General features: G+C 44.2%; 1 protein-coding gene across 3 annotated transcripts in view; it reads left to right on the forward strand.

Annotated features, from left to right (window-relative positions):
* Positions 1-9,339: 9,339 nt before the first annotated feature.
* GRIK4 (glutamate ionotropic receptor kainate type subunit 4) overlaps positions 9,340-18,097 on the forward strand; it is a 444,032-nt gene continuing 435,274 nt past the window's right edge. The window contains exon 1 of one of the 3 annotated variants that reach the window (XM_036221747.1): positions 9,340-9,882. The gene's annotated coding sequence lies outside the window, so the exon portion shown is untranslated. Of the gene's footprint in view, positions 9,883-10,838; positions 16,285-18,097 lie in introns of those variants that run through there. The other 2 variants (XM_036221742.1, XM_036221744.1) reach the window with 2 other exon arrangements.

Raw genomic sequence — 18,097 nt, forward strand, 5'->3', positions numbered from 1 at the left:
GATTGGACAACTCACTTGTTCCAGTCAAAGAGTTTGTAGTTACTTAATCCATATCCACTTGCCCCTGCCCTTGCAGAGCTCCCCTCTGGAAGGTTAGATCCCCCCTGGGCCTGGTGGATTCCAGTTTTCAGGCAAGGAAACTCAGGACAGAATGAGGGAGAGGGAAAGCTCCCAGGGGGATGGGAGACAGCTGAAAGAGAGGCTTTTGGTCTCTTCTTGGCCAGCCAACAGACTTGGAGCTAAAGCATGAATATTGATGACCTAAATAGTCAGGGCAGGGGGGACATTGGAACCCCACATGGCCAGTTGCCCACAGGACCCCTGGTGCCTGGCCAAGTGCTGATGCCTTAGAAGGGGGCAGGGCACCCAGACCTTTCAATTTGGGGCAATTTTCAGACCTAGCCTCCAGGGAACTGAGCAAGATCTGACTAGCTCTTGTCCTAGGCCTTCTCAGAGACTTGGTTTCTTCAACCCTGGTGGCATTGGTTGTGGGACAGTTGTCATAAAGCCTTTACAGGGCCATAGCTGGAAAAGTCTGTCCAACCACCGACATTTGACTTGTATATCTTGAACCTGGAATGACTTGTCAGGACTCCTGCATATAGCAGGACTCCTGAGCCCCTATTAGTATAAAGAATCACCTCCTTCTCAAGGCCAGACCATAGGATCAGGGTAATCACTCTCCACAGTTTCCCGTGTTCATGGGAGGCATCATGAGAAATAAGGCTCAGGAAGCCAGCTTTGTCCTCTGCTGTAGTGCAAGCCATCACCTGCCAGCCAATTAGGACCTCAGTCTGACCTACCATGCATAGGCCTTTTTCACCATCCAAGTCTTGGCTGTGTTCACATTCTTTATTTCTTGAATGCCACAGGCTTCTAACCATCAACCACATGGCTATCCAGCCACCAGTACTTAGTCTGGAGATGGGTGGTTGCCAGACAGTGCTGAGAATTTCAGGGCTGCTTTCAGCCAGGAACTCCTGGATTTTCTACTTACTAGCTGTAAACCTCACATAATGATTTTGTGACACTGGCCCTTTCATCCAGTTCCCCACCTCACCAAGGTAAATGAAAGATGTCAGATCTAAAATAGAAAAAGGCACAAAGAAGCTATACAAACAAAAGCAAATTCATAGGCTCAGACAACAGATCAGTGGTAACCAGAGCATAAGGGTGCTGGGGGAAGAACAAAACGAGTAAAGGGCTTCTTCAACTCTATGGTGATGGGTAAAAGGCAGACAGCGGGTGCTGAGCATGCCAAGGAGTCTACAGAGGTTGATTGAGAAGGCAGTGCACCTTAAATTTGTATGAGGTGATTGACCAATGTATACAGGATATGTTTCATTTGGGAAAAAAAAATGCACCAGCACATTTCAGTCTGCCAAACCTGAATCAGGAATGTTGTTTCCTACAATCCACTGACAAAATGGAAAGTTTTTTGGATTTTATTGGATTGTGTTTTAATGAGTTCACAAAGATGACAAGCAAAAGACATTTGAGTAATCTGAGAGTAATTTTACAATTACTAACAATACATGTGGATCACTGTTCCATGAGAAAACATCAAACATGTTAATTGTTGGATGCTACAATGAGATGAACTGGAAAAGGATATATTCAACTATTTTTGCTGTTAGCTTTGTTAGTGCCAGAAAAGTTACAGTGTAGTAAATTTCTGTATCGGATATACTTAAGTATTAAAATGAAAAGAATGCTTGATACTGAATGCACTCTCCATTTCTCAATAGGTTTTGATTAGGGAGAATTGGTAGACAAATGAACAATCTAATCTTATGGAGCAAAAGCTGTATCGGGGAGAAATCTGTCTCATTGGCCCTGTGCTAAATATAAATATGGCTGCTTGGGATGCAGGTAGGTCCCAACTTTTTATATTAATTTCTGCTCCATAGATATTTTTTTGCCACTGTCTGAAACCTTATTGTGATTTCTCCACAGAAACAATCCGGAACCCATCAGAAAACAATATAGGATGCTCTGAATTTAATGATGAAAACCCTTATAAATAGATCATTGTGTAAATTCTTTTCAAAATGGGATATGAGAAAGGGGATGGGGAAGAATACAAGGAATGAAAAGGATCAATTGTACAGTCATGGAAGCTACAAAGACTCCCTGCCCATAGCTTACATACCTCAAATCCTTGGTCATTTACTTGATAGGCATGTCAGTCACCTCAGACATCCATTTTCCCACAATCACAATAACTTCCTAAATACATTATGCAAGGAAGTAAAGCATGAAGTATGAGCTAATCTTTGAGAAAAAGAAAAGTTCTATACTATTTAAAGAAACTGCTGAGAGAAGCCACAGCCAAGCCTTCTTTTAAGTAATAAGGGCTTTCCCCCTAAGCTTTTACCTCAGGTGGACTTGATCTCCATTGGTCCTAAAGAGTAGGAGGGTTTTCTTATTCTGAGAAGAGGAAGCTTTTTTATTTGTGTGAATTCTGCTCTGACTTGTGCAGTCTAAACATGATAGATGTTCTCTTCCTGATTATTGTGGTGTGCAGTGCTTCACTCTGAAGTACTAGTGTTTTTTTGGAGATTTATTTTTCCTGGATTAATTTATTTAATTTTTTTCATTTTATAATTTTATTACTTTATTTAAACAATGTCAGTATACAACATTATATTAGTTTTAGGTGTACAGTAAAGTGATTTAACCTTCATGAACCTTACTATGTTTTCAACGCATTGAAAATAGTAATCTTTTGTTTCTGTGCAGACTATCACAATATTATCAAGTGTATTTTTCTCAACATTTCCACTTATTTTCACCCATGCCCAACAGAATATTTACAGATTTTTATGGGGGAAAATCCTATTAGACACTTTTATACTCATCTAGACATTGATATACACAGCACACACTTGCATATATGCTAATTTACACTCACACTTACGCAGACACACAATTCACTTATATCATCAAACACATGTTTAAACACACCTAGATTTTATAGGCTTTTATAAGGCTGTTCTCTTAAAATACATGTAATCTCAAACATCCATTTCTTCACAATCACAATAAATTTTAAGTTCATTTTTCAAGAAATTACAGTAGGAAGTATGAAAGAACTTTATAGAAAAGGAAAGGTTCTATAATAACTTTAAAAAACATCTGAGAGATGCCATAGCAAAGCCCTCTCCTCAGCAAACTTTTTCTTTGGCCTCTAACTAGTTATGGCTTAGATTTATGGTTGAGCTCATGATTAGGTCAGGCTTAAAGCTTGGTTTATAGGTAACTATAAGGTTTTTTTGTTTGTGTTTGTGTGTGTGTGTGTTTTTTAATTGTTTTGTTATTGATAGGGTTAGGGTAAAGTTCTAGGGTTAGCAAATGCATTTAGTATTTATTTGTGGCGAGTCAAATTTGGGGAACACAGTTGGTAAGTAAGTTGTTAGAAATACAGCGATGGCAAGACAAGTTTGAAAACACATTACAAATGTGCCTCTTTCTCATTCACACCACACCATGCTAAACACAGTTTACATGCACCCTGTTTCATACATAATAATTACAAGTTTGGTCTGGCACATTCCTCTCTGCTTTCTACAATGGGCAGAAGTTAAAAGATTCAAAGGCCACTGATCCAAGAGTGTGTCAAACTAGACTTTTAGAAAGCTACTGATGAGGAATCATGTCAAAACCTTAGCTACAAGCATAACAGGATAGATTTGAGTTCCACATTAAAAAAAAAAGAAAAAAAACTTGTGGAAAAGCGTCCTTGAGTCACACCCACTACATAAAATGCAGATAAATGTTATTTCCATTCTCTAATCAATCTCTGCTCTGAACACACTTTCAATACTGATGGAGTGTTCTAGCATTTTCCCCAAAACATCTTTGGGACATGGCAATTCAAGACCTTGTGCATTATTAGTTATCCGAAATTTTATTACCTGATTTACCCAGAGTAGAAATGTTTGATATCAAAGACCACTGTTCTAAGAATTTTGAACTAGCCTATTAGAAAGATATTGACAACAGCCACACCATTAACTCAGCTACCTGTCAGGATGGGTTTGAGTTTCACACCAAGAAAGAACTCTTCTGAACATAGTGTGTTCAAGTCAGACTTTATTACATGCATTATAGCTGAGTATGATATCATGCTCTAAGAAAGCACTGCAGAGCACAGTCTTGGTGTTCATGCAGTGCATTAGGTCTTTGTTGAAACATCTTTGTCACAGACCACAAAGAGTAGGCTATGCATTTAGTTTCCATGTGCTGAAAAAAAACCTGTGATGAGCCAAGTTTACAAGTACCTTTCTTACAAAGTACATAAAAAATACACATCATATTTAAACATAGTACAACATATATTACAGAAAGTGTTTCAGTTCAAGTCACCAAACAAACATACTAGCAAACATTTTTGGCAACTATCCTGTTTGGTACTAATTAGAAAAAGTGCAATCACAATGTTCACTAATCACGTTCCACAGTGCATATGAGTTTAATGAAGAAAACACCCGTGTTCTACAGGTTCTTAACAATGAGCTTTTCAGGAAAAGATTGACAATGAGTCATGTCATGTACTTAGCTCAATGTAGGAGAGGGTGTTTCTGAGGTTCACTTTAAGAATGGATCCTGTGGAATAGAGTGTGCTAAAGTCAAATACATTATTACATGCATTACAGTTAAGTGAGATATTTGTTTTATTACTAAGTAATGTTTAGAACACAGTCTGGTGTTCACAAAGTGAGTTGAGCCTTTGTCACAAATGTTCTTTGCCATGTTTGTGACAGGCCACATGCATTAGAGAATGTGTTTAGTTTCCACTTGCTGAGAGAAAGACTGTGATGAACAAAGCTGGCAAGTATCTTTTCAGGATATGCAGAGTATAGATTGCCTTTTAACAAAGCGTTGCACGTATTACAGAAAGCTCTGAGGTCTAATCACCAAATAAATACTCTAAGAAACATATTTGACAACTGTCCTATTTGGTACAAATTTACAACTAATAGGAACACAATTTTAACTCATTGCTTACACACTGTGTAGTAAGAATTTGAAGAGTAAAGGGATACTAATCAAAAAAGCATTTCCCACTGACCTCTTAGAATGGTACTGATAACAAGTCATACCATAATCTGATCTATCTTATCTGGCATAACATCTAAAATTTGATTCCATTCTCTGCCTAAGCATCGTTCTGAACACTATTCTTATTATTTCAGTGTGGTAGTATATTGGCAAAAACCTCCATTTTAATATTTTCTTAAAAGACCACACAAATTAGAGAATACATTTTTACTTCTTTTGCCAAGAGATGAATTCGATGAACAACATTTGGAAAGAACTTGTTTGTAATATAGAGAAAACATCTTCAGTTTTAGATTTAACTTTGAGGTTGAATCAAAGTTAGCTTCAGGGTGAGTGATAAATTTGAAGTCATGGTTAGGGTCAGGGTTAGGTTGAGTTTAGGTTTAGGCTTAAAGATTTGTGTTATTTTTTGGATTGAGTATAGGTGTAGGCTTAGTGTCAGGGTTAGGGATTGGGTTGACATTAGAGTAGGGTTTGAGTTGAGGTTATGGTCAGGGATGAGGATAGGTTTAAAGTTAGGTTTAGGGTTAGGGTTAGGATTTGGGTTGATAGATTAGGGTTAGTGTTAAGGTTAAGAGTAGGTTAGAGATTAGGGTCAGGGTTAAAGTTAGATTTATATTGAGAATTAGGTTTAAGCTTGAGATAGGATGAGGGCTGGAGTTAGTGCTATGGTTACATTTGGGGATAGGTTTAGAAACTGTGTTGAAATTAGGATTAAGTTTAGATTAGGGCTCAGGTTGAGGTTAGGATTACATTTTGGGTTTTATCATTGAGGTAAGGATTAGGGTTGAAGATAGTATTAGGGTTAATGTTAGTGTTAAGGTTAGGGTCAAGTTAGAGGTTACAGTCTGAGTTCAGGATAGGGTTATGTTTGGTGTTGGGCATGGTTTGAATTTAGGGTTAAGCTTATTTTTGAGTTTAGTATTAGAGTGACAGTGAGTGTTAGGATTACTTTTTGGTTTGAGGTTAGGATTATGTTTTGGTTTAGGTTATGGCTAGGATTAGGGTTGAGATTTGAATTAAGGTTAGAGTTGAAGTTAGCTCAGGGTTGAGTTTGAGATTAGTGTTAGGGTATGTGTCAAAGTTAAGGTTTTAGTTGAGGTTAGGATTAGAGTTAAGGTTAGATTGAGAGTTAGAATTGAGTTGAGCTTTATATTTGAGGTAAAGTTTAGGATTAGGTTGCAGTTGAGATTAGCATATAGGTAAAAAGGTAGGGTTAGAGTTGAGTTAATTTATAGGATTAGATTTACAGCAAGGGTTAATTTTAGGTTTTAGATAGAGTTTAGAATTAGGGTTGGGTTTGGGTTTTGAGTTGAGTTTGGATTATGGTTAAATTTAGGGTTAGGGATAAGGTTAAATTTGAGTTTATGATTAAGTTTCATTCTAGGATTAGGGTTAAATTTAGCTCAGGTTAGAGTGTAGATTTAAGTAAGGGTTAAGGTTAGGTTTAGAATAAAATTAAGGCTAGGGGGAATGATATCAGAAACATGGCAGAGTGAAAGATGTTCCCCGATCTCTACCCTTTAAACAAGGATAAACTGAACATCTAAAACTCAACAAAATATACCTAACCTGCACATCAGCACATCTGAGTGTGGAATCTGTGCATAAGAGCTACCACAGGTCAGAATCCCGAGTGTTGAGCAGAAGACTGGAAGAAACAAAGAAGCTGCCTATAGCAGACAGAGCTCCCCTGCAGAAGAAGGGTGGGGAGAGAAGGTACTGTGGGTCTCCTGAACAACCCTGCCTGAGAGAGCTGTGAGATTCATGCAGCAGCAGTGCTCAAGGATCAGGGCAGAAAGCAGAGAAGTGGAGATGACAGAGAAGTGGAGACAGTAAAGGCACAATTTATTTTTACCAGACTCAATTGCAAACCATGAGGCTGAGCCGCAGCCCCCATCCCTCAAACAAAAGGGACCCTCTACCCTTATCCTCCAAGATCAAACACTACAGAATCTGAGCAAACACTACAGAAACAGTCTCTAATACTGACAGGGACTGAGGGTAGCCAGGTGTTTAAATATCTATAAGGGGGGAAAAAGGGTTAAGACTTTATATAAAGCAAAAATCCAAGAGACTTAGAAGTCATCTACTGGAAACCAAAAGAAAAAACACCTTCTCTGCAACAGGCTAAAGAGAGAACTTTATATAATAAATCTCCTTTCTGGGAAAAAATAAAACCCAGAATACATTTTAATTAATGCCCGAGTGGAGAAATAGTCTATTAAACACCATGAACAACCAAGGTGACAAGGCATCTCAGAAAGAAAGAGAAGAATCTCCAGAAAACAAGCTTAAAGACATAGAAATATGTGACTTAAATGACAGGGAATTCAGGATGATACTTCTGAAAAAGCTCAATGAGATCCAAAACAATTCATATCAACAAATTCAGGAACTGAAATCAACAAGATCAGCAGAATGAGTTCTTTAGCAGAGATTGAAAGCCTAAAAAAGAACCAAACAGAACTTTTGTAGATGAAGAACACACTGAAAGAGATGAAAAATGAAATAGCAAGTTTGAAAAATAGAGTCGACCATATAGAGGAAAGGATCAGTGATATTGAAGACAGAAATCTAGAAATAAATCAGAAGGAAGAAGAGAGAAACCAAAGAAGGAAAAATAATGAAAGAGAAATACAAGAACTAGCTGACAGCATCAGGAGAAGACTAATGGGCATTCTCAAAGTTGTGGAGAAGGAGGAGGGATTGGAAAGCATTTTCAAACAAATAGTTGATGAAAATTGCCCAAATCTAAAGAATGAACTGGAGTTATAATTCAAGAAGTCAACAGAATACCCAATTCTCTCAACCAAAAAGGCCTCTCTGAGACACATTGTGTTAAAATTATCAAAAATCAATGACAAAGAAAGAATTCTCAGGGTAGCCAGAGAAAAGAAGATGGTTACCTATAAAGGTTATCATCTCAGCACAAACCTTACAAGCCAGAAAGGAGTGAAATCAAATATTGAAACTATTAAATAAAAGAAACTACCAGCCAAGAATAATGTATCCAGCTAAGCTCTCCTTTAGATATGAAGAAGAAATAAAGGACTTTCCAGACTTACAAAAATTGAGGAAATTTTCCACAACAAGGCCTGCATTACAGGAAATACTGAAAGGGGTCAGTTCACTTAAAACAAAATGACAAAAAAAAAAAAGCACACATAATTATGAGTAAGGTGACTAGCAGGCAAATAGAAGCAGAGGAGTGCTTTCTAAGACAGGGCATTTCATGCTTAAACAGTAAGAAGAGAATTGCTAAAGCAGGATAGTAATGAACGTTCAGCATACATAGGGACAAATTAAGACCACAGTGACTGAAAAGGAGAGAATTCAAAGATCCAAATTTGCAAAGGGAAATGGAGGTAAGGCACATGCAGAAGAAAAAAGTGTCTATACACACACACACACACACGTGTGTGTGTGTATTGTGTAAGTATTGTAGTCTTGGCACACAGTACATGCTAAATCATGTTTTCCCTAAGGAGCATTCATCAAGCCCCCCTGTGGAGGTGGGGGATGGGAAGATAGGAGCCTTATGGCACACGCTCCTCCCTGCAGCCTGTGTTAAAGAGAAGTGGGAAGAGCACAGTGGCTAGACCTCTCTGGGTAATGCAGTGTCAGTGAATATTCTATAGTGCATATATCATTCTTTTATGCCAAGACCCAACTGGGTTTGTCTGGGAACAAACTCCTCACAGAGACTCTGATTAGGTTGTAGGTGTGCTGGTAGTTGGGTTGGAGGGCCTAGGCCCTTGAAGATGGGGGCTCTGTGGGTTGGGAAAAGAACTAATGTGTGAAGAGGTCACATGTCTTTGGGCTTCCTTCCTCAGGATTCCCCACCCCCAACATCTTCCTGAGGGCAGCTGTGGTGTAGTAAAATGAGCACTGACCACATGTCAGAAAGCTTGGTTGCCCTCCTGGTCCTGCCATTTACTACCTTGTTCACCTGGAGCCCTAGCTTCCTGAATTGGTCCCTTCACCTCTCCATGACAGCTCCCCACAAGATGATTGTATTTATAAAATAGAGCCTTGGAATTACTAAACGCAAGCTGTTTCTTTTCAGTCTCTGGAACAATTTGATCTTTTCTCTCCCCGTGAAACCACCCCATCTCCATCTTGGCCACCAGACTGATAACAAGGCACGCAGGGCCCTGGCGCAGTTCCCTACAATCCCACCAGGAGGCGCGCTTTGCCCACCAAAGCTGGCCGCGCTACAACGCTTCTGGGCCCGGGAGGTGGGGAAGACTGCCACTTTGCGCAGGGAGGCGCAGCGTGAGGGCTGCGCCGGGATCCGTCTCAGGTTGATAGACCACAGGGCTCGCACCTCGTCCTGCTGCGCCTTGGCCGCGTGCAGTCCTTGAGCCCCTGTCTGGCGCTGCATCCCCCAACCCAGCTCCTGTCGCTCTGCCTCACCCCGTGGGGCGGCAGCAAGTTTGCCTCAGCCGCTTGGCCTGCCGCCGCCCCGCTCCTCTTGCGCCTGTGCTTGCGGCTGGCGGGGCAAGGAACCAAGGGGTTGCCAAGAGCGTGCTGGCGTCCCGACCCCAAGGGAGACCCCTTCCCCACCCCCATCTGCCAGCTGTCGCGGGCCGCTGCAGTTCCGTCACTGTCCGCCGGGCGGCGCCCCGCGCCCCGGCCGCGTTTCTCTCTTGCTGCCGGCTCTTCCTTCACTTGCGGCCGGATACAGACTGCCTTCAGCTGCCGGTGGATCGCATAAGAGCTGCCGCGGCTGCTGCGAAAGAAAAAGCAAAGAGCACTTGGGCCGCTGGAGGAGCATCCCGGCCCCAACCCACGCCGGAGTGCGGAGCCGACTAGGTAAGGGCAGGGCTGGCCGCGGCGTCCCCAGCCGCACCTCGGCTACGCCGCACCGCCACGTCCCTTCGGTGCCCGGCGTCTTGCATGCCCCCCTTCTGCCCCGTGTGCCCTACTCTGAAGTCTCTGCCTCTCCTTCCCCCGCCCATGGGGCCGCTTCGCCTCACTCTGCATCCAGCCCCTGCACAGTTCCTCCCCTCTCCCGCCCTCGGCCAGCCCGATTCCTGCGTCTCCCGACTGGGCTTATCCCTAGGGCTCTGCTCCGACAATTGCTCCAGTCCCCACCCCCATCTCCACCTTTGCATCCTTTCCTTGGGCTCGAGATTCTCCGGTACCATCTCCATGCAACACCCAGCTCCCCCCGCCCAGGGATGATGGCCCCTTCTCACACTGGCGCTTCTGCCCACCCCTTGTCACTCTCCGCTTCTCTGGTCTTCCGGTTCCCCGGCTACATCCTAGCTCAGCCTTGGATCACACGAAGTCCTCTCTCTCTTTCCTCACTGATATCTGACTCGACTGCCCTCTGTCCCTGCACTGGACTCTGGCTACCACCACACCCCCAACCCTACACGCCTGTCGCTTTGGGGGATCCAGAGTCCTATCAGAAATGACTCTCTTTCCGTGGACTAATGGGGCTCCCATAGACCCCATTCTAGTTCACTCAAGTGGGAAGCGAGGAAAAGACTCTAGAGACCTTCATTTGGACAAGTGATAGGGGAGGAAAGGGGGAAGGGAGCTGACTGAGTCTCTGGTGAGGACTGCCAGAAGATCGAGCTGCTCAGACCTGGCCCAGTGTAGGGCCTGCTTGCTACACGTGAGACTGGGTTTCAAGGCCCTGAGAGCACCTGTGTCTCTTTCTCTGGCTCCTTGGAGCTGAAGAAAGTAAGAAAGGAGGAGTTAGAACCTGGGGAGAGTTGGCCCAGGGCCTTTGGGGTGGGGGTGGCATCAGTGGGGGGATGGCCCAGGGCCCTCTGGCCTGCCTGGCAGTGGAGCGTTGTGCAGAGCTTCTCCCCAGTTGGACCTTTGGCTGCACGGCTCTTGGAATTTCTATGCTGCCATCTTTCTCCTGGTGCTGTTGTTGGGTGATGCCAGGCAGTGCCGCCACCCTGCCTCCCTCCAGTGGCTCTCTTGGGCATGTCTCCCAAGGGCCTGAGTAGTCTGGAAAGAGGAAGAGAGCTCTGGGCTCGATTGGGCCCCTTTGCCAAGCAGTGGGCATCTCAGGACTGGCCAAGAGCACTGAGCCCTGCCAGGGACAAAGAGAACTACCTTCACTTAAGCTCCCTGTGAGTCCCCTAGGAGACAGTAACACTTCCAGGAGCACCTGCAAACAGCTGGTATGGTATCCCCAGGATAGAGGGTGTCTGGTATCTCAGAAAGTGGGGAAAGATAATTCTGTTCTGGCTTTCCTTCCCTAGTGTCTGTGTTTCTGTGATGGAAGTGAGGGGTCTGGAAACATCAGCTGTGTTTTCTGATTCCACTCTGGAAGGAAGCCCCCAGAACTCCATCAGGCATCATCAGGCTAATTGTATTTGCTGAAGCTGCAGCTAGTGTCTCATCATTAATCAGGTTTATTATTCTCCTCACTTGCTGGGTGTACTCATCATGTGACCCTTTGGAGAGTCAAGCTAGTAGGCATGCATTACAGTGTCTGAGTTTGTTTAATTTTCCATATTTTGTTCATTTCTTGTGGAGTGAGGCTTCTACGGGGAGCTGTGGACCAGGGCTTGCCCATCAGTTTCTGCCTGACTCACCAGCTCTGTCTCCCGGGCTTCTTCTGGACCTGTCACCTGAGACTAGAGGCAAATCTGTATCCAGAGCTCTGTGAAGTGCCTGGCGGGGAAGAAGGGCTTAGGGGAGGGGAATTGAGAGGAAATTCTAGTGTTCTGTATTTTCTCCATCCCCTTCCCCCTTCCCCAACCTCAAAGCATCTTGATCATTGACTGACATTTTCCCCAGCACTAAAAGTACTTTTTAGAGACTGGATCAGCTTCTGGGTCTGGCTTTCCAGTTTGTTTTGTTTTTCCCTGAGGATGGTGAGGGAACTTTTGTGTTGTGCAGGAGAAGTAAAGACTCCAGGGAGGAGGTCCCAGTTACTGGGAGGCAGGAGCTCCTGGAGAGTGGGCCTCAGCCCCACCACGATGGAAGGAAGGAAGAAGACAGGAAGACCTGTCTTGGGTGAGGGGAAAAACTGCTAGGAAAACAAGAGGAGTGAGTGATAAGGAGAAAGCTGGTATTGTGTGGCTGGTGGGGTGGGCAGTGGTCAACATTTGTGAGAAGTATCTCTTATTACTTTTGCTTAGTATTAATCCCTTCTATGTGTATTGAGTTCCAATTTTTAAAATGCTTTAAAGAAAAATTACTTCATTTGATCTTTATAGGGTCCTACAAGCATTTGATCTGTACTATGAACCCTATAGGGCAGTATTATTGATCTCCCAGAAACTGAGTCTCCCACAGGTTAAATGACTTGTCCAAGGCTCTGAAGCCACACCCAAGGCCTCTGGACTCCCAGGCCAGTGCTCTTTTGCTGCTACTAGTTGCTTTTTAAGCTGTTTGGCCTTCCTGCTCCTAGTATCAGCTCTATACTTTCTTCTCCCTATGAGGCTGAAGGGTTGGCTCTTCCCCCTTGCCCAGAGTTGGGGTCTGGCTAATTCTTGGTTCTGCATTCTCTCAGCCCCTACACTGGCTACCCTAGCAACCACCCTGCCACCCTGACCCCAGACCAGTTCTTCCTCTTGACTCCCTCCTGTGGAGAGAGCTCAAGGTTTTTCCAGGCATGAGGCCTGGCCCCTGGGACCCCTATGCTCCTTCTTCCCTTGCCTCCTCCACCCACTCTCCTATCCTTATCATTTTAGCCCTCTTACCTCTTTTGAGAACTTCTAGTGCCCTGTCTGAACTTTTCTTTCCCACTGCCACTGTTCCCACTGGGGCTTTACTTTAGTGGTCCACATCTGCATTATGCTAACATTGGGCAGCCCAACATCACACCTGCCTTCCTACAAAGGAAGGTGCTTGTGACATATGACCCAATCTTAAGAGCCCTCAGGGGTCCCATGGGCTACTGGCTAGTGTTCCATGCAGCAGCTGGGAGATGAAGGCCATTCACAGGCTGGCCTCAACTTTATGTCTCTGGATGCAATCCTATGCCTACCTTGATAGTATGACTTTATACCCTCTTCAGGACCTTTTTCTTTCCTTCTCCTCAGAAGCCCTGCTCCCCATCCTTAGGTCCCAGCAGGAGGTGTGCTAAGTGTCAAGAAGACTTGGGTTCCTATCCTGGTGTTACTCCCTGAGTGACTTTGAAAAAATTACTTAACCTCTATGAGCCTCATCTGTAAAATGGAGATGATCTCACTTGGTGGAAAGGGTTGTTTCAACAACAATGTGAGTGGGATGGGAATGGGATTCATCAATGTGCAGTGCCACTTAGCATCCCTGTGTGGGCTTCTCCCACACTACCACCTTGTACTGTTTCAGCTTCCCCCTCCTTCCTGCTGTTGATAATTACCTATCCCTGTTTGTTTTTCCATCCAGATGGCAAGTCTCTTGAGGAACAAAGCCTTTACCTGATGGCTTTTCACATCCTGGGCTCCTAACAGAGAGCAAGTGCTGTCCTTCCACATTCCATAAATTGGCCTCTGCTCAAAGTGGGAACATAAAAAATAGTCATTACTTAAGTATAATATTTGGTTACATAAAATAGGGTATGCCTTACATTTAGCAAATACACTGTGAAAAAAAAATTATACCATAGTGCCAGCCAAGAGAAGGGAGAAGAGAATCAATGTAACACTGATTGATTGTTGACTGAGCACTTTGCTTGTCTCACTCAATCATCCTATCTTCCCCATGAATGAGATGTGAGCATCTCAATTTTTATAGATGAGGAGAGAGGGTTCATAGAGGGTCCTGAAGTGTGACTCTGTGCTGCTTCACAGACTAGGGGGCACTTAGAGCCCCATTTCCTCCTCCTACTGTTGGGCCTGAAAAAGGGAGGGAGAGGCTCTTTATAATAATATTCCTTGCAGGTTTTCTTAAGTAACAGAACCCATCAAATGTGAATGTATCAACCCAGCAGAGATTGAGTAGTCAGAAGCACTGTAGTAAGGCAGGGATCTTCCTTCAGCAGGTTTATGATTTGGGTGGAAAGTTAAGGAGTACATGATTGGAACATCAGGCACATGTAAGGATTTGCACTGGCCACCAGCAAAACAAAACAAAACAAAAACAGGCATGCAGTGGGGCTGGAACTCAGTGACAGGAGGAAGGACTTCATGGGTGAAGTCAGAGTGATGGGGTGAGGAGTGGTGGGGTGAGGAGGTATGTTCTGAGGAATCAGGCAAATGAAGAAAGAGTCTGGTTCAGGAATAAAGATAGCAGGGGAAGAGCAGAACTAACTTGATTCAGGAAGACCTTGAAAGCCTGAGAAGAGGTTCAGGTTGATGCATCCAGTTTGAGGAGTTATTGAGGATCCTTGGGCAGAGGAGTGCAGTGCCCAGAGATTGTAGGGGTGGGGGCGGAGGGGGGAGCAGAGAAGGCCAGAGGGAGAGTGCATTGAGTAATATTTCCAAGGAAGACCAGAAGGCACTGACAGATTGGGAAGAGTAGATGAGGGAGCAGGAAGTGTCAGTGAGAACTTTGAGATTTCTAGCTCTAGAGACTAGGGAGATTGTGATGCCATTTTCAGAAACAGGAAAGCCAGAAGAGGAAGCAGGCCTGAGGGAAGGATAAGTTTGTTCCCAGACATACCAGAGCATTTGGGGATGGGACATAGGTAGCAGGTGGAGTTCCTGGACAGTAGCTGAGTGCAAGGACATGTGCCTTGGGCCATGTGCTGCAGAGGGGGCTGATCTCAGGCATTTTTGATGCCTACATTTCACCTTCCCAATCTCTGTGAACCCTCTCTGCCCTTCTCTTATGACACTGGGACCCCTGCACCCAGGACTCACTTTGCTAGAATTTACTCTTTTGTGTCTGTGACTTCCAGGGAACTTGGAATGGAGCTTACCTCCAAAAGGGCCAGGACCCTACATCTACTTTGCTCAAGTTCAGTCATATTCCTAGTACTTCCAAAGTAGGTGTTAAATAAATATATGTCTTATTTAAGTGGCCCCAACTCATGTTTAACAAATGTTTGTTACAGAGATAAATTCATAGAACATGGGAGTGAGGAGGGAAGAGGAAGGCTGTGTGGGCCTTCAGCCACCAGGATTGGGATAGCCCAGGGTTCCTCACAAGACTGTACTTTTCTGATTGCTGTGACACTGTCCTCTCTTTTAGGTCCACCTACGTGGTGCCAGTATAAATATCCAGCTGTTGCCCAGGGCTCCTAGGGCCTGAGTTGCAGGGTTAGGGAGGTGGGAGTGTGGGCTTGAGTCCAGAAGCTGATCAATTGGTCTCACTGTCACTCATTCTTGAGTTTGAGGCTGGCCTGGCATTCACTGTGGGAGGCCTTGGGCTGGCCCCTCACTCCTGTGTGCCCCTGCCCCTCACCTAGAAATGAGGTCTCACGCTGCTGTCCCTTCCTTCTTAGGCTTTTCTCAGGGGGAGGTTTGCTTAGAGGAAGCAGAGAAAACTATATGGTGATGATTATCGTCGTTCATAATGCTGTGGTGTATTTTGGCCACAGAAAGGCTGAAATGGAAGCTGGGATATTCAGAGTCTTGGGGCCTCTTTGGGTGGAGAGAGGTATGCTGTGTACCAGCGAAAGAGATCTAGCTTGGAAACAAGAAATCCAGGCTACTTATTGCTATCTCAGTTTTCTCTCTATCAACATGGGCATATACCAAACTACCTTACAGAGTTCCTAACTCAACAAGATAATCATGTGACGGGTGACAGAGGAGGGAGGAGGGAGCAGGGATGGGTATGAACCCCAACCCCCTGCTCTCAGAACAGGGGGTCGAAGCAGTGGCTGGAGAGTAGCTATGGAGGAAACACAGATTTAGGGTTGGAGTTTAAGGGCCAGACTTAAAGAGGAGGATTTTATACAATGAGAAATAAATAACCTAGAGAAGGTTAAGATAGGTGAGAGGCTGGCTAAAAGGCACACTTAATAAAACAGAAAAGTTTAAGAAGCTGTGGAGGATGGAGGAACATCTGGGGGCTCTGGGACAGCTGGGGTAGCTTCTGCTCTCCAGCACAGAGAGGCTCCCTAGTAGGGAGACTGGATTCAGGGAGCAAAGTGCTGTTGTCACGTTTTTGGTAGCAACTCTCTGCTTCTTTCTGCCTGCTTCTTCTATCAGGGTGACCTGAGTGGGGTGCCCCATCCTACCAGAGGCTGTGTGGTGCAGTGGTTGGCCACTCCTGGATCAGATTGCTTGAGATTCAAATCCCAGCTCTTCCAATGGGCATAGCTTTGGGCAAGGAGTTTAATGAACATAATACCTACCTCCGTAAATCTCAGTAAGTGTATTATTTTGTGTCATCCTCTTAATAAAGTTAAGATAGTATTATCATACCCATTTTGTAGATGAGGAGGCTGGGATTAAGAGATGATTAATTACCCCAATGTTTCATAGCTAGTAAGAAGCGGAGTTGGAGTTTGTACCCAGGTGGACTGTTTTAAAATTCTGCTGATAAAAATTTCTGTGTGCAGGTGTGGGTGCACGCACATGTCTGCACACATGCACATTTATGTGAAATATGCACTGATCTTTGACTTCCCTTCTAGCTACCTCACTACTTCTATTCCTTATCTCATAGGCAAGGAGACCAGTCATGGTGGGGCCAGTGGACTCTTGATACACTCCAGTGTTTGTCTTTCCTTGGCCTGATTTCTTTGACTACTAAGTGTGAGGCCCCTAGAAATATTAGGGACTTGATTGAAGATCATCTCCAACAGTGTTACTTCATTGGTCCCTAAATTATATGCCAATGTTTTCCAACATGGAAGTCATCTAGGGGAGTGACTAAGTTGGAGGTTGGAAAAATGCAGTGAAATGAAACACTGATGAAACCTCTTCATGAGCCAAAGAGCTTGAGTATTGATGGAGCATTGATGGAACTACTGCCATCCTACTCTGCCTGGAGCAATCATAACCAGTCTAGTTACCATCTTCTCCAGTGCTCTTCGGCTGAGTTGGCTGGCATGGCTGCCCAGGTTATTAGGAGTGGGATTTAACTGGGTTTAGATTCTTAGAGGCATGATAGGGCATCTTTGGAAGAAATCTGATGGAACACTGCTATTACAATTGTGGTTATTATTAATCTTTACAACATCCCCCAAACTTGTTTAGTTCATAAGATCATGATAGAAGACTGTCTCAAGCAAGGTTGGGGACCAGACGGAAATTTGAGCGTCTCTCTTTCTGGAGGCAGCAGAGGCTGTTTGAGAAGTAGAGAAGACTAGAGTTTGTTTAGGGAGGGCCAGAAGACCCTTATGGTATTATTTCCTGGGGGGAGGTGGTGGAGCTTCTCACCAGGACCACCCCTGTCAAACCTCCATTGATACAATCTGCGCTTATGCTAAAACTACTAGTGCCATTCCTAGTGTGTGTACCTGTTCAAAGGCTTATGATCTTGGTGGTTTCTGCCCCATTCCCAAGGATCTCACAGGGCCACAAATATGAGAGTAGGGCAGGTAGAAATTATTGTCCCAAACTCTCAGGATTTCATGGAGTAGCTAAAAACCACAGAGTTATTTGATTGGGAGGTTGGATCAGGATCCAGGACTTTTGTCCCCTTCCCAGGGCTCTGTCCATACATTCAGCACCTTCTGAAAGGCACCGGCAGCCTGTGCAAATGGTGGAGGCAGTGACCGTTGCACACAACTACTCTTCTCAAGGTTGAGAACATTACACAACATAAAGCAGCATTTGTTCAGTAACAGTAGTGCTATTTTATTGCTTAGAAAACTAAAACCTTGAGAGAGTAAATGATTTGTAGAATCTTATTCCTGGAAGGAACTTGAAATCATTTATTCAACATCCCACCTGCTGCTCTCCTCTTGTCTCCTCCTGCTCCTCCTCTGCATCTTCTGAAAGCTAACATTATTGAGCATTTATTATGTTCTAGATCCTGTATATTTATTAAGTTGGTCTTTTAACAACCCTATAAAGTTGGAACTGTTGTTGTCTCATTTTACAGATAAGTTAACTGAGGCCCTGAGAAGTCACATAAAGTGATACACTCATAAGTGGTAGAGTCAGGATATAAATTCAGCAGTCTGGACTGTGCTCTTGACCACCTATGAGGCAGTCATCCCTCTCCAGGAAGC

The sequence above is a fragment of the Rousettus aegyptiacus genome, unplaced genomic scaffold (assembly GCF_014176215.1).
Source record: "Rousettus aegyptiacus isolate mRouAeg1 unplaced genomic scaffold, mRouAeg1.p scaffold_m13_p_5, whole genome shotgun sequence".
NCBI classification, from domain to species: Eukaryota; Metazoa; Chordata; class Mammalia; order Chiroptera; family Pteropodidae; genus Rousettus; species Rousettus aegyptiacus.